The 24,359-nt window shown below is 45.9% G+C and overlaps 1 long non-coding RNA gene across 1 annotated transcript; it reads right to left on the reverse strand.

Moving 5' to 3' along the window:
• Positions 1–4,944: 4,944 nt before the first annotated feature.
• Positions 4,945–24,289, reverse strand: LOC138754967 (uncharacterized). Its single transcript, XR_011351969.1, has 3 exons — positions 23,971–24,289; positions 6,812–7,047; positions 4,945–5,579 (listed from the first exon to the last, which is right to left on the reverse strand). It is a non-coding gene; the product is annotated as an uncharacterized lncRNA (long non-coding RNA).
• Between the last annotated feature and the right edge of the window lie 70 nt (positions 24,290–24,359).

A 24,359-nucleotide genomic window follows, 5' to 3' on the forward strand; every position in this document is an offset into this window, starting at 1 on the left:
GAAGAGCACCTTGGTCCCGAGAGGCTGCCCACGCCTCTCCGTCCTGCACTCCCCTGGATCCCAGTGAAGGAAATCCTCTTCCGCAGCAGGGAGAACCCTTCAAGGGTTCCCCAGTCTGGCCGCTGTATCTGAATGAACTTGACCTGCCTGTGTGGCTCCAGGAACCCCTCCTGTTCATAGGGAGGGGTGGCTAATGAGTGTGGGAGGGGGAGAAGAAGGGGTGTGGGGAGGGGAGCGGTGAGAGACCACACCAGAGAGAGAGAAAGGGAGATATAAGATGTGAAGAGGGCAAGGGGGATATCACGATTGAACGTGACCACTCACCCTCAGATCTCTCCTTCCTCTGTCTCCTGCTCTTCCTCTCTCCAGCCTCTCTCTCTCTGGTCTTTGATCCTGGATGTGAAGATCACAAGACAGGAGCTGAACTAGGTCATTTAGCCCATCGAGTGCCTTGCTATTCATTTATGAATGATCCATTTTCCCTCAGCCCCATTGCCTGGCCTTCTCCCCATAACTTTTGATGCCCTGGCTAATCAAGAACCTATCAATCTCTGCCTTAAATACACCCAATGATCTGCAAATTCAACAGATTCACCACCCTCTGGCTGAAGAAATTTCTCTGAGCTTCTGTTCTCAGTGGACACCCTTCAAAGAGCAAATCCATGGGGTTGAGGTAAGTCCACCATCTCAGTGGTCTCACAAGTGAAAACAGGCCCAGTATCCATGCTGGCCATCAACCACATGCTCCTCTCTCCCTCCCACACACTCGGAAGGGGTGGGGGAAATTTCTGCTTCTTTGTCCCTGATTGTGCACCAGCAGATGGGGAGGGGGTGCAGAGAGACTCGGACAGATGAGGAAAATGGGTGATGAGGTGGCAGATGAAACACAATGTTGAAAATGCACTTGGGTAGAAGAAATAGACGGGCAGACTATCATTTAGATGGGGAGAAAATTCAAAATTCTGAGGTGCAAAGGGAGTCCTTGTGCAGTAAACGACACCCTAGAGGTTGACCTCCAAGTTGTGTAGGAGGTGAAGAAGGCAAGAACGATGTTGGCATTCATTTCGAGAGGAATAGCAGGGATGTGATGTTGAGCCTCTATAAGGCACTGGTGAGACCTCACTTGGAGTATCGTGAGCAGTTTCGGGTGCCTTAATTGAGAATGGACGTGCTGGTGTTGGAGAGGGTTCACAGATTTACTGGAATGATACCAGGAATGAGCATATGAGGAACGATTGTCGGCACTTGGACTGAACTCGGGAGTACAGAAGGACAAGGGGGAACCTCAGAGAGGCATTTCGAAAGCTGAAAGACTGAACAGAGTAGATGTGGTAAGGTTCTTTCCCAACGGTTAGGGATTCAAGGACAAGAGGGCACAACAGGATGAAATGGCATCAATTTTAAACAGAAATGTGGAAAAATGTCTCAGAGGGTTGTGAGTTGAACTTTTTGCCACAGGCGGCTGTGGAAGCGAGGTCATTGGGTGTGTTTAAGGCAGGGGTTGATGGGTATTTGATGAGTCAGGGCATGAAGGATTATGGGAAGAAGGCCAGGGGGTGGGGCTGAGGGAGGATAGATCAGCTCATGATGAGAATGCTGCAACCAGCTCAAAGGGCTGATTGGCCTACTGCTCCTGTATCTTTTAGGGATTACGGCACCATCGCACCACAACATCTCCATTTAAAAGAATAATCATATTTTCCACATAAAATCCCACAATGTGGCCCCACACACAGCAAAGGGGATCCCAGATTCCCCGATGGGAGGGTAAAATGGCCTTACCTGGACCCGTGTTCACCCTGTTGAAGTCTTGTTCGATTCGCCTCCCTCTCCATTTCTGTACTCACTAGGAATTAATTATACTTATCGCCAATCTCCTGACCCCTAACTGGACGAATCTCAAGGGTCTGGACTTGACACATTAACTGTCCCTTTCTGACTGTGGGTCCCTTTCTGACCCACTGAGACCCACTGGCTTTCCTCACTCTGCTTTCTGGACCCATAAGACAGGAGAGGAATTTGGCCAGAGGTTTCCAAACTCACATCGCACTTTAAGTAATCCCTATGCCATCAGTGCTCTGTGATCAGTAAGGGGTTGCTTAAGGTGGGATGTGAGTGGGAAGGAAAAGTTTGAAAATCCCTGTTTTAATCGTCCCTTGTTGACTCCAAATGAAATGGGCCAATGACAATTTTTTCAAGCAAAATATTTCAGTAACAATTGGGTCTCGAGCAGTGGTTCTCGACTTTCCCTTCCCACCCACATCCCGCCTTTAGCAATCCCTTACTAATCACAGAGCATTGATGACATAGGGATTACTTAAGGTGAAATGTGAATTTGGGGGGCAGTTTGAAGACCACTGAGTCTCCAACCCACCATTCCAACATGGCTGATTTACCCTCCTTTTCACCCCCATTCTCCTTCCTTCTCCCTGTAGATACCTTTCCTGATGAAGGATGTATCTACCTCCACCTTTGTGATCATTGGGGAGGGCACGCAAATTTAATTCTTAGGTGCCACTATCTCATAGGATCTTTCCTGGACCCCAATGCACGAATGGCGCCGTGGAGATAGAGCATCAGCGCCTGCTTCCTCGGGAATTTGTGGAGGTTGGAATGGCATGGAAACCCTGGCAAACTTCTACAGCAGTGCGGTGGAAAGTGCGCTGACCGGCTGCGTTGCAGTCTGGGACGGAGACACCGGTACCCCTGAGCACAAAGCCCTGCGGAAGGTAGAGGACCAAAACCCTTGCTTCTGTATTCTGTCGACCCTCAAAATGAATGCTTGCATTCCCTCCTTACTGCTGACTCTACGTGCAAGTTGACCTTCGTGGAGTTTTACACGAGGATTCCCAAATCCCTTCTCTACCTCCGATTTCTGATCTCATTGCCCATTTGGAAAATAGTCTACGTCAAACCTTTTCTTTCCACTCACACACCACCTTACCAATCCTTCCACCAAATACTGGACTCCATCTGCAATTTCTTTGCCCAATCTCTGAAACAGTCTTTTACTTTGAAGTCAGGGTGGAAGTTGGCAGCACAGTGGATAAAGCCGACGACTTGAGGAGATCTTGGGTACCTGTGCTGCATTGACTCCAGCTCACTTCGCCTCTCTTGCGGTATCCTACGGACCACCCTCAGCGGATCCTCACTCACTCGCTACCGCAGCCCCCCCACCACGACCTCTAGCTCTGACTCTCTTCCCTTTTGTCTCTTTAACAGAGCCAAAATCAACCTCTTGTATCCAATTAACACCTTTTGTTGGTCTGGACTCTTCCCCCCTGCCAGCACCGAATTAATTCTTGCATTTTTGTTGCTTATCCTTTGGACTCTGTGAGACTGGCTGTGTCCCTCCCATGTTTTTTTTAACAAAGTCCTGCCCCTCCTCGACCACGTCTCTACACCTTCTCCACGTGTTCGGCAACGGTTCAAGAAAAGGAGGTGCTCGCAGAACAGCTAGGCGGAGGGGAGCGAAGTCTTGGAAACGCCAGGCAACACACGGGAAGGCCAGCGTTTCGGTCAGTAATTGTAGCTGCGGGGCATGGCCAGCAGATGGCGGCGGGAGCACAGTGTGCGCAGCCATGGACCCACCCCCGACTCGGGACCGTGGTTGCGTTCAGCCGTCCCAGGACCTCTGGTCCCGGGCTCAACGTGACCGGGGGGGGGATTCGATGCTGAGGGATCTCTGGGTGGGATTGAGGAGGTTGCGGTGGGTCCCTGTCAAAAATGACAGGGATAGAAAGAATGAAAAGTCTTGTGTTTTGAAAATTTAAAGCCCAAAGCATTTAATTTCGACATCCAGCAGCCGCCCACTTGACCTAAAACCTTGGTACAGTTTGAACAGTGGGAAGAAACCGGAGCACCTGGACGAAACCCACGCGGACACAGGAAGAACGTACAAACTCCTTACAGACAGTACAGGATCTGAACCCGGCTGTTGGCCTGTAATACTGATGCTTTAACTGTGCCTCCCTAATCTATAGAGTGTAAATGTGGAATTTATTCACCATAAAGTGTGGGTGAGATTGAGTGAGTGACGGGGTCTGAGAGTTAAACATCTGAGGAAGGGGTTCTGGTCTCACAGTCGAGTCGTTGATCTTTTACTCTCCCCGAGAAAACCAGAGGTCTCCACGTGCTTATATTGAACTCCCACCCACAGTGGACTCCCCCCCCCCCCCTCAGTACTGCCCCTCCCACAGTGGAGCCTCCCTCAGTTCGGCCCCTCCCACAGTGCCGGACCCCCTCAGCACGGCCCCTCCCAGAGTTCAGGGCTCCCTCAGCTTGCCCCCTCCCACAGTGGGGCCCTCTCTTAGGACGGCCCCTCTCGCAATGCGGGGCTCAATCAGAACTCCCTCCCTCAATACTGTCCCTCCCATGGTAGGGGACTTCCTCAGTCCCGCCTCCCCTCCCACAATGTGCCACCCCATCAGTTCAATCCAGTGATCATTGGAGGATCAGAGGGGGAGGGGGTGAGAAAATTTAAATTCTTGGGAACCACTATCTTCGAGGATCTTTCCCTGGACCCAACACACCAATGGCATCACGAAGAAAGCACGTCTACTTCCTCAGGAGTTTGCGGAGGTTCCGTATGACAAAAAAACCCTGGCAGATTTCTACAGAGGTGCGGTGGAAAGTGTGCTGACTGACTGGATCATGGTCTGGGACAGGGACATCAGTACTCCTGAGCGTAAAGCCCTCCAAAGGGTAGTGGACGCAGCCCAGGTCATTGCAGGCAACATATGGGGAACGCTGCTGTTTGCAGCGCTGCATTGATCATCAAAAGACCCTCACCACCCAGCCCATGCCCTGTTCTCGCTGCTGCCATCAGGAAAGAGGTGTTGGGGCCACAAGAGTCGCACCACCAGGTTCAGGAACAGCTGCTCCCCTTCCACCATCAGACTCCTCAACGACAAACTCAATCAGGGACTCATTTAAGGACTCTTGTTCACTTTATTGATTTTTTTTCCCCTCTATTACATAGTCAGTTAGTTGAATACAGTTTTATTTGCACTAATTTTGTGATTCTGCCGTGCCCGCAGGAAAAGGAATCTCGGTTGTAGTGATATCAGGAATGTTCTCTGGACTTTGGAATGTGAGAGGAAACTTGCGCAGGTACGGGAGAGCGTGCAAACTCTTTACAGACGACGGCAGATTTGAACCCGGGTCAGCAGCACTTTGACAGCGCTGAGGCAACCCTGTTCTTCTAGATGCATCTCGCCAATGGAATCAGTCGTTTAGCAGAGAGAAACAGGCCCATCAGTATGTTGACGGAGGGGAGGAAGCTGTCCTTGTGCCTCTGGGTGCTCGCCTTCGGGCTCCTGGACCTGGTAGCGGAAGGAAGAGGACGCAGGCTTGGGTCCTTGATGATAGAGGATGCCGCCTCTTGCAGGGAACCGAGTATTTGCAGGGAAAGGAGGAGATGGTCGGAGTAAATGGAGTTTGTTTCCCTGCGCCAGTCCCAACCCCCACCACGGTCTGTGAGGAGCTGGGTCCCTGTAGGTTTCATCCTGCAACCCAGAAAGTGCTGGTCGGTTCAGTGGATGTTGCAAGTTGTTCTGTAGCTTGGAATTAAAGTGGGGCTGAAAGGGGAGGTGGTGGGGAAAATGAGTTAAGGGGGTGATGTACGTTCCAGCATTCCTCGAGCTGTGGAAACCGCTCTATTGACAATACAGACTTCAAGGTTCATTGAATTGTTATGGAACAACACATAAAAATGATCAAAATTTGTTTGCCATAAGGCAAAGAATCACCATGAACGTTGCCCCTGACAAGAAGGGAGACGTGTTTTACCTCCAGCGCTCCCGCCGCCTCTCCCGTTCAAACCATCGGCAGCCTGAGCTCCACGTCCAAACCTCTGACCCGATCAGGAAGCCATCGGTGCACGAGACCTTTTGGGAGCCCTCGGCGCCCTCCCGAATCCTGGTTCCCATGAGCAAGTCGTCTGTGACCTGTGCTCAGCTGCTAAGCCCCTTGCTGGCCCGTGGCCACCGATTCCTTCCCTGTCGGGTCATCTCCCGACGGGGCTGTTCCCGTTTCTGGCGCCCTGCTCCGGTCTACTGCCCTCCTGGAGCCTGCAACCCCTCGTGGTCCACTGCTCAGCACAGGCGCTGCTATCTTGGGACAGACCCCGTGGCGTCAGGAATAAAGAAAACCACATTGCCAGGTCTTCTGCCTGTCTGGAGCCGTTGCCATCAGAACCGTACAGTAGGACCCTGAGGAGCAGTGGTGTCTCCCTGCTCGCCATTCTCCTGGGTCCACGGCAGCGGCAGCGCCACATTTTTTAAATCAAAAGAATCATATGAATGGCATTCATATTCTGACTTGCAGCCATTTGGCCCATTCTGTCTATGCAAGCTCTTTATTACAGTACCGGAGGCCATTCGGTCTATCAGCTCCCAACAGAGAAATCCCACCGTTGCCGACCCCCTCCGTCATTATTCCCCAACATTGTTCGCCTCCCTCATTTCCTTCCCATTAAACCTTCCGACTGCTCAACGCGCAGCAAAACCTCCCGCTCATCCCACGGCTGACGAGAAGTGCAGTACCCAGATGAGAGAGGGTCTCTCAAGGAAACACAGGGTATCGAAAGGAAAGGCAGGTGAGCACTGGGTGCGGTCCCTCTGTTGGGAGGGAACAACATTAAATCGTTGGATCAGAGGATATAAGAATCCAACCGGATGGCGTTAACGTTGACTTCTCCGGTTTCCGTTAAACCCTCTCCCCCTCCCTTCTTTACCCTGTCGCCTTTCTTCTCTCTCCCTCCCACCCACCCCCAACCAACCAACTTCACGGAGCTAAAATCAATTCTCACCTTTCCTCTGATATCCTTTGATCTGGACCCCTCCCCCGGCCAATCTTCAGTCCCGTTTTTTTTTTGCTTATACCTTCAGGAAGGGCTCAGGCCCGAAACATCAGTCCCTCCGATGGACGCTGCGAGACCAGCTGAGTTTCTGTGTGTTTTTACTACATTCACAGTGTCTGCAGACTTTCGTGTTTTACTCCGTGGACAGACCTCCAAAAAATAGCCGGGATGTGGACAACAAATTACTACAGCAAATAGAAAAGGTGTGTTAGAAGGGCAATGTTGTGGTGGTCTTGGAGGATTTTAACATGCAAGTAGATTGGGGAAATGAGACTGGATCTGGATCTCGTTTGTAGGATGTCTATGAGATGGCTATTCTGGTTTGGGTATGGCGCAATGAACCAGGGTTGATAAGGGAGCTAAAGGTAAGGGAATCCTGAGGAGGCAGTGGTCATAATATGGTAGAATTCGCCCTGCAGTTCGAGAGGGAGAAACTAAAAGCAGTCGTCCTCGCACATCAGCCAAAACAAAGGGGGACTGCAGAGGCATGAGAGACGAACTGGCCAAAGTTCATGGGAAAGGTACAAGAACAGGGAGGTGAGCAGACCAGGCAATGGCTGGGGATTCTCTGATAAATAGGCAAGGTGCAGGACAGGAATATTCCAAAAAAGAAGAAAGATTTGAGTGGAAAGATGACGCAACTGTGACCGACATGCGAGGTCAAAGGCCAAAGTAAGGGCATGTGGAAGCAAAAATTAGTGGGAAGATAGAGGACTGAGAAACTTTTAAAAATATCATCAACTTACATGGGATTACATTCAGCAAGACCATTGTAAGTGGAAAAGGAATACAGGTATACCTTGTATAACACTGACAGCACTGTATCAGTCCCCACATTGATTCCACTGCCCCGCTCCCTCCCCCCCACAGCACTGTATCAGTCCCCACACTGATCACACTGCCCTGCTCCCTCCCCAACAGCACTGTATCAGTCCCCACACTGATCCCACTCCACTTTCTCCCCACAGCCCTGTATCAGTCCCCACACTGATCCCACTTCCCCACAGCCCTGTGTTGGACCCCACATTGATCCCACTGCCCTCTCTCTCCCCACAGTTCTGTATCAGTGCCCACATTGATCCCACAACCCCATGTCAGTACCCACACTGATCCTACTGCCCTGCTCTCCCCGACAGCGCTGTATCAATCCCCACACTGATCCCACTGCCCCGCTCTCACCCCAACAATGCTGTATCAGTTCCCACACTGATCCCATTGCCCCCTCTCCCCCCAACAGTGCTGTATCAGTCCACACGCTGATCCCACTGCCCCACTCTCCTCTAACAGTCCTGTATCAGTCTCTACACTGATCCCATTCCCCTACTCTCCCCACAGCCCTGTATCAGTCCCCACACTGATCCCACTGCCCTGCTCCCTCCCCACAGCGCTGTATCAGTCCCCACACAGATCCCACTGCCCCACTCTCTCCCCACAGCCCTACTCTCTCCCCACAGCCCTACTCTCTCCCCACAGCCCTGTATCAGTCCCCACACTGATCCCACTGCCCCGCTCTCTCCCCACAGCCCCATACCAGTCCCCACACAGATCCCACTGCCCACTCTCCCCACAGCCCTCTGTCTGTCCCCACACTGATCCCACTGCCCACTCTCCCCACAGTCCTGTATGTCCCCAGACTGATCCCACAGCCTCACTCTTCCCCGACAGCCCTGTATCAGTCCCCACACTGATCCCATGGCCCCACTCTTCCCCCAACAGCTCTGTATCAGTCCCCACACTGATCCCACTGCCCCACTCTTCCCCCGACAGTGCTGTATCAGTCCCTGCAAGCTATCCGACTGAATTAAAGATTGACCAAGGAGGCTACAAGGAATTCACTGAGAGGAATTATTAACATTTTTTAGAAAAATCATCAATGTTTGCGATGATTTTAAAGTCTTACATGAAAGTAAATAACAACAGTCACATGATTGAACCATCGTAACTTTGAAAAACCATACGTTGGACGATTATAAATAGGGGAGCACCTGTAGAGGGCAAGTAAGAAGGGTGTTAGGAAGGAAATGATGAACTTTGAAAGGAGGCTAGCAAATAATCTCAAAAAGGATTCTAAAAGTTTTTTTTTTAAAGCCTATTAAAATGTGTCAAGAGAAAATGACGCTGGGGAAACTGTAATGGGAGCCAAGGAGATAGCAGGGGAATGCATGTGCATTTTGCCCCAGTCTTCACTGTGGAAGATGTCAGGAGTGTACTGGAGTTTCAAGGGTTTCAAGAGATGAGTACAGTCACTCCCTTGCTAAACACGGTGCATCCTTTGCCACAGGTGCTCTGTGGTTAGTAAGAGATTTATTTAAGGTGATATGTGAGTAGGCATGGGTGGGGGGGGGGGTGTGGACCACTAGTAAGGTTAGATAAGTCTCCCGGTCCAGATGGATTGCATCCTTGGGTTCTGAAAGAGGTCGGGGTAGAGATTGTGGAGGGTTGGTAATCAATAGATTCCAGAATGGTTCTCGAGGACTGGAAAATTCCTTAAAAAGGGAGGGAGTCAGTAGAAAGGAAATTTCCACATGGAAGACAGAGTCGATTGTCGAGGATGAGGTTACAGAGTGTTGGAGGTGCATGACGAGGTAGGTCAAAGTCAGGGAAAAATCTTGCCTGACAAACCGACTGCAATTTTTTTTTCTTGAGGAGGCCGCAGGCAGGACATTGCAATGGACGTTGTTGATTTGGACTTTATAAAAGGCAAGGTGCTTCACAAAATAAGAGTCCGTGTAGTTACGGGAAAGATATGAGAATGGGAAGAGCATTGAAGAGCATGAAACAGAGAGAGGGCCTGTTCTGGTTGGCTACCAGTTAACAGTGGTGTACCATAGGGGTCAGGGGTGGGGGCGGGGAGGGCCCACACAAGCATGTTAACTGACTGATTTGGATTCTGCAATGAGTGGCCTTGTGGCCAAGTTTGCAGTTAATGCAAAGATAGGTGGAGGGGCAGGTAGTGAGGAGGGAATGGAGGGGCTGCAGAGAGTCTTCGGAGAACATATGTGACATCACATACAACCCTGAGATTTCCTTTTTCCTGTGGGTGTGGCAGAATTGCCACTAATTGGTAATGCAAAAATAAACTGCACACAGTGTAAACATGTAAACAAAGAACTGTGAACAGATAATGAATGTAAACAAACTGACTGCAATACAGAGAGAACAATAAATATCTATAAATATTTTGCCGGGGTTTCTGATGTCGTACCAAACCTCCCCAAACTCCTGAGGGAGTAGAGGCACCTACGTGCTTTCTTCCCGATGCCAGTGGTGTGTTGAGTCCAGGAAAGATCCTCTGAGATAAGTGACTCCCAAGAACTTAAATCTGCTCACCCTCTCCCCCTCTGTTCCCCCCGATGATCACTGGATTGTGACTTGTAGATTAGGAGAATAAGCAAAGAAGTGGCAAATAAAGTAAAATGCTGGAAAGGGTACATGTTGGTCATGCAGTTTGGTAGAAGGAATAAAATGGCAGCATATTATTTAGATTGGGAGAAAATTAGGGCGGTAAGTGTAGAGGGTTAGTCAGGGACCTGGGTTCGAATCCAGCGCTGTCTGTAAGGAGTTTGTACGTTCTCTGTGTGGGTTTCCTCCGGGGGCTCCAGTTTCCTCCCACCGGGGGTTGTAGGTCAATTGGGCCTGTTACTGTGCTGTATGTCTGAAATAAAATTCTAAATTTGGAGGTGCAAAGGGACCTGGGAGTCCTCGTGCAGGATATCCTGAAGGTTAACCTCTATGTTGAGTTGGTGGCAAAGAAGGCAAATGGTGTTCATATCTAGAGGGATATGATACAAGAACAGGGATGTGACGTTGAGGCTTTCTAAAGCACTGGTGAGGACAGTACGAGCTACAGTCAATCCACAGGACCATAAGAGTGAAAGAGAGGATCACTGGAGTGTCATGTCCACCCCGTCCCCAAGATCATTGTCCAAAGAGGGCGCGCAAAATCATTGAGGATCCCTTCCACCCTGCACGCAGTATCTTTCAGCTGCTCCCATCAGGGGAAGAGATCCAGGACGATCAGAGCCAGAACCACCAGGCTGAGGAACAGTTTCTTCCCATGGGTAGTGAGAATGTTGAACAACCAAAGGAATCACTCACATTGACCCTCGGAGACCTTCGTATTCACAAAACATTATTTATTTGTATATATGAATACTTGTCCAATATGTGTATTATTTGTCTATACATGTGTCATGCCTGGTTGTGTGTTTTGCACTGAGGACCGGAGAACGTTGTTTCGTTGGGTTGTACAATCAGGTGATAATAAACTTATTTAAGAAAGGAGAGGGTTCAAGAAAGATTTACAAGAATGATTCCTGGAATGAAAGGATTAACACATTTGAAGGCTCTGGCACCGAACTCCTTGGAGTTCAGAAGAATGAGGTGGGGGGCGGGGGGGAAGAAGAACTTCATAGAGGCAATTTGAATGTTCAAAGGCCTGGACAGAGTAGATGTGATGTAGTTGTTTCCTGTGGTGGGGGAGTCCAGTACTAAAGGGCAGCATTTCAAGATTTAAATCAGAGATGCGGAGGATGTCTTTAGCCAGAGCATGGTGGACCACTGGAATTTGCTACCTCAGGCAGCTGTGGAGGCCAGATCGCTGGGTATATTTAAGGCAGAAATTTTCAGATATCTGATTAGTCAGGGGATCCAAGGTTATGGGGAGAAGGCGGGGAGTGGAGAGGGAGAATGGATCAACTCATGATGGAATGGCAGAGTGGACTTGATGGGCCAAATGGCTTACTTCTCCTCCTATGTCTTATGGACTTGGTGGTGTGGTGGGGGAATCTATTGTTTGAAGGTTAAGAGGTGATGAGTGTGGATTTCACCGAGTTTATCTTCAGTCTGCCTGAGTTTACCTTGTGACTGCAGGAGATAAATTAAAGTGAAACAAACTCTGGCTTCAGAAAATAATGAAACTGAAACGAAAGTGAAACTGGGAGAAATTTCATTTTCAGGCTACTTTATGGGTTTAAATGTGAAGGGCAAAATGTCACTTGTTTCGATCACTGAATTGTAACCAAAGTGAGGTTTTAAATTTTGATGATTTGAATGAGTGTTCAAATAGATCTTTTCTCTGAGTTGGACGGGGGTCGATCACGGTGAAACAAGACCCTGGTTGAAGGGTTACAAAACATCAATGATCAGATAGAAACTTAGGAACATAGGAAGTAGGAACAGGAGTAGGCCAAAAATGTCCCATCGAGCCTGCTCCGCCATTCAATACGATCATGGCTGATCTAATTTATGACCTAACTCCATCTACCTGCCTTCTCCCCATATCCTCTAATTCCTCTATCACATAAAAATTTATCTAACCAAATTTTAATTATGTTTAATGAGGCAACCTCAACCACTTCCCTGGTTAGAGAATTCCAAACATTCACTACTCTCTGGGAAAAACTATTTTTCCTCATCTCTGTCCTAAATCTACTCCCCCGAATCTTGAGACTGTGTCCTCTCGTTTTAGTTTCCCCGGCCAGCTCAAAAAACCTATCCATACCCTTCATAATCCTATATGTTTCTATAAGATCTCCTCTCATTCTTCTGGACTCGAGCGAATACAATCCTAGACGATTTAATCTTTCATCATAAGTCAACCCCTTCATCCCAGGGATCAACCTAGTAAACCTCCTCTGGACCATCTCGAAAGCCAGTATATCCTTCCTCAAATATGGAGACCAGAACTGGACACAGTACTCCAGGTTCGGTCTCACCAGTACCTTATACAGTTGCAACATTACCTCCCTACTCCTGAATTCAATTCCTCTAGCGATGAAGGCCAACATTCCATTTGCCTTCTTAACAACCTGCTGCACCTGCAACCTAACTTTTTGCGATTCATGCACAAGCACTCCCAAATCCCTCTGTTCAACAGCATGCTGTAGTTTTTCACCCTTTAAATAATATTCAGCTCTTTTATTTTTCTTGCCAAAGTGGATAACCTCACACTTACTAACATTGTACTCCATCTGCCAGACCTTTGCCCACTCATCCAGCTTAACTATATCCCTCTGCAGACTCTCCACATCCTCATTACAATTTGCTCTTCCACTCAATTTGGTGTCATCCGCAAACTTGGCTACACACATTTTGTCCCCTCCTCCAAGTTATCAATGTAAATGATGAACAGTTGTGGGCCTAACACTGACCCCTGCGGCACCCCACTTACCACTCTCTGCCAACCTGAAAAACTCCCACTTATCCCGACTCTCTGCCTCCTGTCAGACAACCAATTTTCAATCCAGGTCAATATACTTCCCCGGACTCCACTTTCCTGTATCTTACTGATAAGTAAGCACCTTATCAAATGCTTTCTGGAAATCCAAATATACAACATCAACCTGTTCCCATCTATCCACCGCACCCATTATATTCTCAAATGATCCTAACAAGTTTGTCAAACAAGATCTTCCCTTTCTAAAACCATGTTGCGTCTGCCTGATTGAACCCTTATGCTCCAAAAGTTTCACTATTTCATCTTTAATGATGGCTTCAAGCATTTTTCCAACTACAGACGTCAAGCTAATTGGCCGATAATTTCCAGTCTTCTGCCTACATCCCTTCTTAAAAAGTGGCATGACATTTGCTGTCTTCCAGTTTGCCGGGACCTGCCCAGAATCCAAGGAATTTTGGTATATGACCACCAATGCATCAACTATAACTTCTGCCATTTCCTTCAGAACCCTTGGATGCATATCATCAGGACTAGGTGATTTGTCTGGCTTTAGTCCCATTAGTTTCTCCATCAGTACTTCCTTTGTAACAACTATTTTATCAAGGCCCTCCCCAACATTCGCATCCTTAACTCCGCACTTGGGCATGCTGGACATGTCTTCCACCGTGAAGACTGACACAAAATATTTGTTTAATGCCTCGGCCATTTCCTCATTTTTTGCTACCACTTTTCCTTTCTCATCCTCCAAGGGTCCTATGTTAACTCTGGCCACCCTCTTCTGTTTTATATATTTATAAAATATTTTGCTTTCTGTTTTTATATTTTGTGCCAATTTACTTTCATAATCCTTTTTCCCATTTCTTATTACCCGCTTTGTAACCCCTTGTTGTCTTTTTTTTATTAATTTTTTTATTTTTCACACTATAAACCACATTGATCAAGATACATACATTTTTCTTTTCAAATATATACAGTGTCGTTTTCTCCCCCCCCCATCCCACCCTCCCTACCTCCCCTCCCATTCATTTAAAGTTCAGAATCTAAGATACATTAAACCCGTCAAACAATGTTGTCACTCAATAAAAATAAACAAGAAATTCCACTGAGTCAATTCTTTTCATTTCCTTCTCCTTCTGTCACTTTAGGTGGTAGATGTCCCCGGTAGGTTTTCTCTATTGTGTTTCATGTATGGCTCCCATATTTGTTCAAATATTGTAATATTATTTCTTAAATTATATGTTATTTTTTCTAATGGAATACATTTATTCATTTCTATATACCATTGTTGTATTCTCAAGTTATCTTCTAATTTCCAGGCTGACATAATACATTTTTTTGCTACAGCTAGGGCGATCCTAACAAATCTTTTTTGTGCACCATCCAAATCAAGTCCAAATACTTTGTTTTTTATGTTACTTAGGAGGAAGATCTCTGGGTTTTTTTGTATATTGCTTTTTGTGATTTTATTTAATATCTTCCCAAATTTTTTTCACTTTCTCACATGTCCAGATTGCATGAATTGTTGTTCCCATTTCCTTTTTACAGCGAAAACATCTGTCAGATACTGTTGGGTCCCATTTATTTAACTTTTGAGGTGTAATGTATAGCCTGTGTATCCAGTTATATTGTATCATACATAACCTCGTGTTTATTGTATTTCTCATAGCTCCAGAGCATAACTTCTCCCATGTTTCCTTCTTTATCTTTATGTTTAAATCTTGTTCCCATTTTTGTTTAGTTTTACTATTTGTTTCCTCATTCTCCTTTTCTTGCAGTTTAATATACATATTTGTTATAAATTTTTTGATTATTATTGTGTCTGTAATCACATATTCAAAATTACTTCCCTCTGGTAACCTCAGACTGCTTCCCAATTTGTCCTTCAAGTAGGATTTCAGTTGGTTGTATGCCAACACTGTATCGTGAGTAATATTATATTTATCCTTCATTTGTTCAAAGGATAATAATTTATTTCCCGAAAAACAATTTTCTATTCTTTTGATCCCTTTTTTCTCCCATTCTCTAAAGGAAAGGTTATCTATTGTAAAAGGGATTAGCTGATTTTGTGTCAGTATTAGTTTTGGTAGTTGGTAATTTGTTTTATTCCTTTCTACATGAATCTTCTTCCAAATATTGAGCAGATGATGTAATACTGGAGAATTCTGACGTTGTACCAATTTTTCATCCCATTTATATAATATATGTTTGGGTATCTTCTCCCCTATTTTATCTAGTTCTAATCTAGTCCAATCTGGCTTTTCCCTTGTTTGATAAAAATTTGATAGGTATCTTAATTGTGCGTCTCTATAATAATTTTTAAAGTTTGGCAGTTGTAAGCCTCCTTGTTTATACCATTCTGTTAATTTATCTAGTGCTATCCTCGGTTTCCCCCCTTTCCATTAAAATTTCCTTATTATTTTCTTTAACTCCTTGAAGAATTTCTCTGTCAAGTGTATTGGCAATGCCTGAAATAGGTATTGTATCCTTGGGAAAATGTTCATTTTAATACAGTTTATCCTTCCTATTAATGTTGGTGGTAAGTCTTTCCAATGTTCTAAGTCGTCCTGTAATTTTTTCATTAGTGGATAATAATTGAGTTTATATAGATGGCCGAGGTTTTTATTTATTTGTATACCTAGGTATCGTATTGCTTGCATTTGCCATCTGAATGGTGATTCTTCCTTATATTTTGAGAAATCCGCATTATTCATTGGCATTGCTTCACTTTTATTTGCGTTAATCTTGTATCCCGACACTTCTCCATATTCCTTCAATTTCTTATGTAATTCTTTTATTGATAATTCTGGTTCTGTTAAGTATACTATAACGTCATCTGCAAAAAAAACTGATTTTATATTCCTTCTCTTTTATTTTTTTCCCTTTTGTTTTATTTTCTGTTCTTATCAATTCTGCTAGTGGTTCTATGGCTAACGTGAACAATAAGGGCGATAGTGGGCATCCCTGCCTTGTTGATCTGCTTAAGTTAAATTGCTTTGATATATATCTATTTACTGTCACTTTCGCCAATGGCCCCTTATATAATGCTTTAATCCAATTAATATATTTCTCTGGTAAACTGAATTTTTGTAGTACTTTGAATAAATAATTCCATTCTACTCTGTCAAAGGCCTCCTCTGCATCTAAAGCAACCGCTACTGTTGGAGCTTTATTTCCTTCTACTGCATGAATTAAGTTAATAAATTTACAGATATTGTCTGTTGTTCGTCTTTTTTTAATAAATCCAGTTTGGTCTAGATTTACTATTTTTGGTACATAGTTGGCTAATCTGTTTGCTAATAGTTTAGCTATTATCTTATAATCTGTGTTAAGTAAAGATATTGGTATATATGACGCAGGTGTGAGTGGATCTTTCCTTGTCTTTGGTATTACTGTAATTATTCCAGTTTTGCATGAATCTGGTAAGCTTTGTGTTTTATCAATCTGGTTGATTACTTCCAGAAGGGGAAGAATTAATAAATCTTTAAATGTTTTATAGAATTCTATTGGGAATCCATCCACTCCTGGTGTTTTATTATTTGGTAATTTTTTTATTATCTCTTGTATTTCTACTATTTCAAATGGTTCTGTTAATTTATTTTGTTCCTCTATTTGTAGTTTTGGTAGTTCAATTTTAGTTAAAAATTCATCTGTTTTATCTTCTTTCCCTTCGTTTTCAGTTTGGTATAATTGTTCGTAGAATTCTCTGAAGTTTTCATTAACCTCCGTTGGATTATATGTGATTTGTTTGTCTTTTTTCCTTGATGCCAATACCATTCTCTTAGTTTGTTCTGAGTTAAGCTGCCATGCTAGAATTTTGTGCGTTTTTTCTCATAGTTCATAATATTTTTGTTTTGCCTTCATTATGTTCTTCTCCACCTTATATGTTTGTAGTGTTTCATATTTTTATTTTTTTATCTGCCAATTCTCTTCCTTCATTGCTAATTCTTTTTCTGTATTTGCAATTTCCCTTTCCAACTGCTCTGTTTCCTGATTGTAGTCCTTCTTCATCTTAGTTACATAACTTATTATTTGCCCTCTGATGAACGCTTTCATTGCGTCCCATAGTATAAACTTATCTTTCACTGATTCCGTATTTATTTCAAAGTACATTTTAATTTGTCGTTCAATTAATTCTCTAAAATCCTGCCTTTTAAGTAGCATGGAGTTTAATCTCCATCTATACATTCTTGGAGGGATGTTCTCTAACTCTATTGTCAATATTAAGGGTGAGTGGTCCGATAATATTCTAGCTTTATATTCTGTTTTTCTTACTCTATCTTGCATACGAGCTAATAACAGGAATAGGTCTATTCTTGAGTATGTTTTATGTCTACCCGAATAATATGAATATTCCTTTTCCTTTGGGTGTTGTTTCCTCCATATATCCAAAAGCTGCATTTCTTGCATTGATTTAATTAAAAATTTGGTTACTTTGTTCTTTCTGTTAATTTTTTTCCCAGTTTTATCCATGTTTGAATCCAAATTAAGGTTGAAATCCCCTCCTATTAGTATGTTCCCTTGCGTGTCTGCTATCTTCAAAAAAAATCTTGCATAAATTTTTGATCTTCTTCGTTAGATGAATATACATTGAGTAAATTCCAAAACTCCAAATATATCTGACATTTTATCATTACATATCTCCCTGCTGGATCTATTATTTCCTCTTCTATTTTAATTGGTACATTTTTACTGATTAATATAGCTACTCCTCTAGCTTTTGAATTATATGACGCTGCTGTTACATGTTCTATCCAATCTCTCTTTAATTTCTTGTGCTCCATTTCATTTAAATGTGTTTCTTGCACGAATGCTATATCAATTTTTACTTTTTTCAGTAAATTTAGCAGTTTCTTCCTTTTGATTTGGTTATGTATTCCGTTAATATTTAAAGTCATATAGTTCAACATAGCCATTTCATACTTTGTTTATCTTTCCTTTCCGTTTCCTCATCATCACCTTTCCTTCTTATCCATTTCTGCTTTCTTGTTTTGAACACTTTATAAGACAACATTTCTAAAACATCAAACATTTCCCTTATTCTCCGAACTAAAATTTCTTTAACCCCACTATCCCCTCCCCTTCCTGAGTTGCCCTTTATCCCTTGTCGGGCAACCACATCTCCCCTCTCCATTTGGATTTGCGAATTCACTCGCAAGCGTCAACTGATTTCGCAGTGACCGTAACTCCTCCCCACCCAGCCCCCCCAGAAAAGATTTTAATTTTCATATATAACAAAGGTCACTCTCTTAATTCCCTCCTCACTTCCTCTCTTCCCTTTCTTTCCCTTATTAATTCTTATCTATACTCTATATATTTTCCTTTAAATACGGATACACTCATGTACACATATATACATACACACACTCATATATATATATATATATATATATATACCCATATACACAAATAAATATAGTTCATGGTCATTTTTGCTCTCGTTACATTTCTTCATCTCTCTGTCTGTTTTGTAGTTGTTCTGCAAATTTTCGTGCTTCCTCTGGATCCGAGAATAGTCTGATTTGCTGCCCTGGAATAACTATTTTAAGTACCGCTGGGTACTTTAGCATAAATTTATATCCTTTTTTCCATAGGATCGCTTTTGCTGTATTAAACTCCTTTCTCTTCTTCAGGAGTTCAAAACTTATGTCTGGATAGAAAAAAATTTTTTGACCTTTGTATTCCAGTGGCTTTTTGTCTTCTCTTATTTTCTTCATTGCTTTCTCCAATATATTTTCTCTTGTTGTATATCTTAGGAATTTTACTAAAATGGATCTTGGTTTTTGTTGTGGCTGTGGTTTCGGGGCTAATGTTCTATGTGCCCTTTCTATTTCCATTTCTTCCTGTAATTCTGGTCTTCCTAGGACCCTGGGGATCCAATCTTTTATAAATTCTCTCATATTCTTGCCTTCTTCATCTTCCTTAAGGCCCACTATCTTTATATTATTTCTTCTATTATAATTTGCCATTATATCTATCTCCTGAGCTAACAGCTCTTGTGTCTCTTTAACTTTTTTATTAGATTCTTCTAATTTCTTTTTTAAGTCCTCTACTTCCATTTCTATGGCTGTTTCTCGTTCTTCCACCTTGTCCACTCTTTTTCCTATATCTGACATGACCATCTCTAATCTATTCATTTTTTCTTCTGTACTTTTAATTCTTCTTTTTATTTCACTAAATTCTTGTGATTGCCATTCTTTTACTGATTCCATATATTCTTTAAAAAAAATATCCATTGTCTTGCCTTTCCCTTCTTCCATTTCTCTATGTTCTTCTTCTTCTTCCTCTGGGTTGGTCATCTGTTGTTTCCTTGATTTCTTTATACTCTCTTTCTTGTTCTTGTTGTTTTCTATGTTCTGTTCTTGTTGTTGTGTTGTAGCTGTCATTCTCAGCTGCGGAGATCAACTCCTCAGCTGGTCCCCCCTCCCGTCAGTGTTTTTTTTTGTAATGCGCACCGCGCATGCGCGAGGAGTCACGCATGCGCGGTTGCGCACTTTTGCTTGGCTCCGCGAGCCATTTTTGTAGTCCCGAGCTCGGGACTTCGACTGACCTGAGGGAGCGGCCTTCTCTCTCTGCGGCCGGCCTCCTCGGACAGGTAAGGCCTTCACCTTCTTCTTCCGATGTCTTTTCTTCTTCTCTTCTTCCTATTGCTTTCGACTTTTCTTTCTTCGCTGCCATTTTCTTCACACCTTTACTTTCACTTTATTTTAATTTTTATGTTTGTGCCTTTGTGTTTTCTGTGTTTTTTTAAAACTTTTCCGGAGAGGGCTGGAGTTCCCCGACCGGCCACTACTCCATCACGTGACTCCGCTCGAGCTCATCTTTGATTAAGAGTGCAACTCCACCTCCCTTACCATCCTGTCTATCTCTTTGCACCACCTGATACCCTTGAAAGTTTAATTCCCATTTAGGGTCACCTTGTAGCCATGTTTCCGTGATGGCTACCAAATCATAGGCATGGGTACCGATTTGCGCCTCAAGTTCACTAACCTTATTTCTAATACTGCGGGCATTCAGATAAAGTGCCCTTATGCTCTTTGTCCTTTTAATATCTAGTGACTTCTGTAACTTTTTCTTTTGATTTTTCTGCCCACTACTTTTCTTTGTAATTTTCTAAAGACTATCATTGACCCAAAAACTCACTGCACCATCTGATTTTTTACTTTCTCCTCCCAACATTACTTTTCCTATTTTACTTTTCCTGGCCATTACTTTATCTTCCCTACCCTTTTCTCTATCACTCTGGTTCCCATACCCCTGCCAAATTAGTTTAAACCTTGCCCCACTGCTGTACCAAACATACTTGCCAAAATGTTGACACCTTTTGGATTTAGGTGCAACCCGTCCCTCTTGTAAAGATCATGCCTTCCCCAAAAGAGATCCCAATGATCCAAGAAGACAAATCCTTGCCTTGTACACCAGCACCTCAGCCACACGTTCATTTTCCTTATCCTTACATTCTTTTCATCACTTGCATTTGGAACAGGTAGAAATCCCGAGATCACCACCCTAGCGTTCCTGTCTTTCAGCTTTCGTCCCAGCTCACTGTAATCCCTTTTCATTACCTCCTCCCTTTTCTTGTCAATGTCGTTTGTACCCACATGTACCAAGACATTAGGCTGCTCTCCCTCTCCTCTCAGAATTTTTTGGACCCGATTTGTGATATCTTGTACCCTTGCACCAGGGAGGCAGCACACCATGCGGGTATACTTATCTGGCTCACAGAACCTCCTGTCTGTACCCTTGACAATAGAGTCCCCAATAACTACTGCATTTCTTCTTTTCCTTTTCTTTTGCACCACTCTGCCAGGCTCATTGCCATTGACCTGGTGCCCATGGCCATCTTCTGTCCAGTCATCTCCCTCAACAGAATCCAACACAACATAACTGTTGCTGAGTGGGGTAGTCACTGGTGTGCTCTCCATTTTTCTCGCTTTTTTCTTCCCCCCCCTGACGGTTTCCCACTTACATGACATGGGTTCTGGAGTATTTATCGCCCGGAAAGTTGAGTCGATTAACTCCTCACTCTCCCTTACAAGCCGCAGGTCATCAATCTGCAACTCCATATCCCTAATTCGCTCCCTTGGCATCTCGGTACACCTGGTGCAGATGTGGCCATTTGGGAGGGTGGAGCTCACCCATTGTTCACACATCTGACACCCAGTAACCCAGTACAGAGCACTAACCCTATTGGCATGACTCTGAATACGAAGGCAAATAACTCAGCTTACCTTTTCTCCTTGCCTGCTTTCGCCGAAGCCTGATAAGCCAAAGCCAGGAAGTCTCACTCCTCCACCGCTCCACTCCTCCACCGCTCCACTCCTCCACCGCACCACTCCTCCACCGCACCATTCCTCCACCGCTCCACTCCTCCACCGCTCCACTCCTCCACCGCTCCACTCCTCCACCGCTCCACTCCTCCACCGCTCCACTCCTCCACCGCTCCACTCCTCCACCGCTCCACTCCTCCACCGCTCCACTCCTCCACCGCTCCACCCCTCCACCCCTCCACCGCTCCACCCCTCCACCGCTCCACCCCTCCACCCCTCCACCGCTCCACCGCTCCACCCCTCCACCGCTCCACCCCTCCACCCCACCCCTCCACCGCTCCACCGCTCCACCCCTCCACCCCTCCACCCCTCCACCCCTCCACCCCTCCACCGCTCCACCGCTCCACCCCTCCACCCCTCCACCGCTCCACCGCTCCACCGCTCCACCCCTCCACCGCTCCACCCCTCCACCGCTCCACCCCTCCACCGCTCCACCCCTCCACCGCTCCACCCCTCCACCGCTCCACTCCTCCACCGCTCCACCGCTCCACTCCTCGCTGGCTGCTCCCTCCCCTTTCACTCTTTTTATTGGCCCCTTGACCAATTAACCCTGTCACTTTCAGCAAGCTCCCCCTCCTCTGATTCACAGCTCGACTCTCTCCAAGCTCCTCCTCCGACTCCCAGCCGAACCAAGTAGGCCCAAGCCCTGGTAAGCCCCCGATTTTAATAGCTTACCTTCTCCTCACTTTCAGCAAGCTCCTCCTCCTCTGACTCACTTGTATGTATTGTCAGAGTTCATACACGACATCACATACTACCCTGAAATTCTTTTTCCTGCGGGCCAGGCACTTATTGGTAGTGCAAAAACGTACACATGTAAATGTAAACAAACTGACTGTGCAATACAGATAAAAAAATCAAAAAAGTGCACAAGTAAGAATCCTTAAATGAGTTTGTCGTTGAGGAGTCTGGTGGTGGAGGGGGAGCAGCTGTTTCTGAACCTCGTGCTATGAATTTTGTGGCACCTGTACCTCTTTCCTGATGGCAGCAGCGAGAACAGAGCGTGTGCTGGGTGGTGTGGGTCCTTGACGACTGCTGCTGTTCTCTGATGGCAGCATTCTCCACAGATGTTCTTGACTGTGGGGAGAGTTTTGCCTGTGATGTCTGGTTTCCAATGTCATACCAAACTTCTGAGGATGTAGAGGCACTGACGCGCTTTCTTCATGATGCCATCAGTGCACTGGGTCCAGGAAAGATCCTCCGAAACAGTGACTTCCAGGAGTATAAATGTGCTCAGCCTCTCCACCTCTGATCCTCCAAAGATCACTGGATTAAATCCAATTAAACAGCAAACGTCTCAATTACTTCATTCAACTGCACCAGTGGCAAAATTGTGCAGCCTCTGGATTAATATAGAGCAAGAAATACAGTTCAGATCCTGAAATCTGGACAAAACAATGAGGAACTTGGTGAGTCAGGCAGGATGTGAATACAGATACCTGCTTGGCAGTGGAGGAAATGGAATGAAAAAGAGCACAGGTAGCAAGAGGGGCTAGAGAGGAAAATTTTCTGCCAGCTGTGAAGTTTTGTGTTGAGGAATTTGTCTGTTATAGGGCAGAGGGAGGAGATTTAAGAGGAGCTTTCTCGAGGATCAGAAGGCAGCTGTGCATTGTTCAGTGCAGGACTCAAGGCCCAACGCTGGCCACGGGTAATGTCAGTATCTTTTGAAGTGTGACCCACTCTGTGATGTGGGGAAGGGACCTGTCAGTGCACTGGAAGCTGCTTTAATGCTTCATCCCAGAGCCAGCAAGTCTGAGAGTGTGGGGCTTCCTCAGTACAGCTCCTCCCACAGTGCAGGGCTTCCCCAGCACTGCCCATCCCGCAATGCAGGGGTCCCCCAGCACTGCCCATCCCGCAATGCAGGGGTCCCTCAGTACTCCCCCTCCCACAGTGTAGGGCTCCCTCAGTACAAACCCTCCCTCAGTACAGCCCCTCCCTCAGTACAGCCCCTCCCTCAGTACAGCCCCTCCCATAGAGCGGGACTCCCTCAGTACTCCCCCTCCTGCAGTACGGGCTCCCTCAGTACTGCCCCTCCCACAGTGCAGGGCTCCCTCAGTACTGCCCCTCCCACAGTGCGGGGCTCCCTCAATACTGCCCCACAGTGCGGGGCTCCCTCAATACTGCCCCACAGTGCGGGGCTCCCTCAGTACTGCCCCACAGTGCGGGGCTCCCTCAGTACTGCCCCTCCAACAGTGCGGGGCTCCCTCAATACTGCCCCACAGTGCGGGGCTCCCTCAGTACTGCCCCTCCAACAGTGCGGGGCTCCCTCAGTACTCCCCCTCCCGCAGTGCGGGGCTCCCTCAGTACAGCCATCCCGCAGTGCGGGGCTCCCTCAGTACAGCCATCCCGCAGTGCGGGGCTCCCTCAGCTCCACCCCTCCCGCAATGGGGGGCTCCCTCAGCTCCACCCCTCCCGCAATGGGGGGCTCCCTCAGCTCCACCCCTCCCGCAGTGGGAAGATCCCTCAGCACCGCCCCTCCCGCAGTGGGGGAGCTCCATTAGCACTGCCCTTCTGACAGTGTGGAGGTCCCCCATTGCCCCTCCTACATTGCGGCGCACCCTCACCGCCCCTCCCACTGAGCGCGGCCCACACTCTGTACCAACCATTCACCGATCACTTCAGGTATGATTGGCAACGGCCATCAGCAAATCAGCAGCGTTCTTGTCCAATCAAAAGCCCATCAGCGAGCGCGTGTTATTTGAGGCACGACTTTCCATTGGCAACGAGCGTTATCTGTTACGGGGATAGGCGGAATGTCTTGTCATGATTGACATCTTGATTCAGCGTAATCACCAATCCTGGCAGGGGGCGTGATCATATATTACAATAACTGACAGCCCGTTTAGCCAATAAAAGCGCAGCCCCTTTTAAGACACGGTCACGCTCGCGACGGGGCTTCAAACCCAACAGTTCACCCAAGCGACGGTGATTGACAACGGTGACATTCGATCAGACAAAAGATTGACAGGAACATAATCCAATCAACACGTAG

Source organism: Narcine bancroftii, chromosome 2 (genome assembly GCF_036971445.1).
Source record: "Narcine bancroftii isolate sNarBan1 chromosome 2, sNarBan1.hap1, whole genome shotgun sequence".
NCBI classification, from domain to species: Eukaryota; Metazoa; Chordata; class Chondrichthyes; order Torpediniformes; family Narcinidae; genus Narcine; species Narcine bancroftii.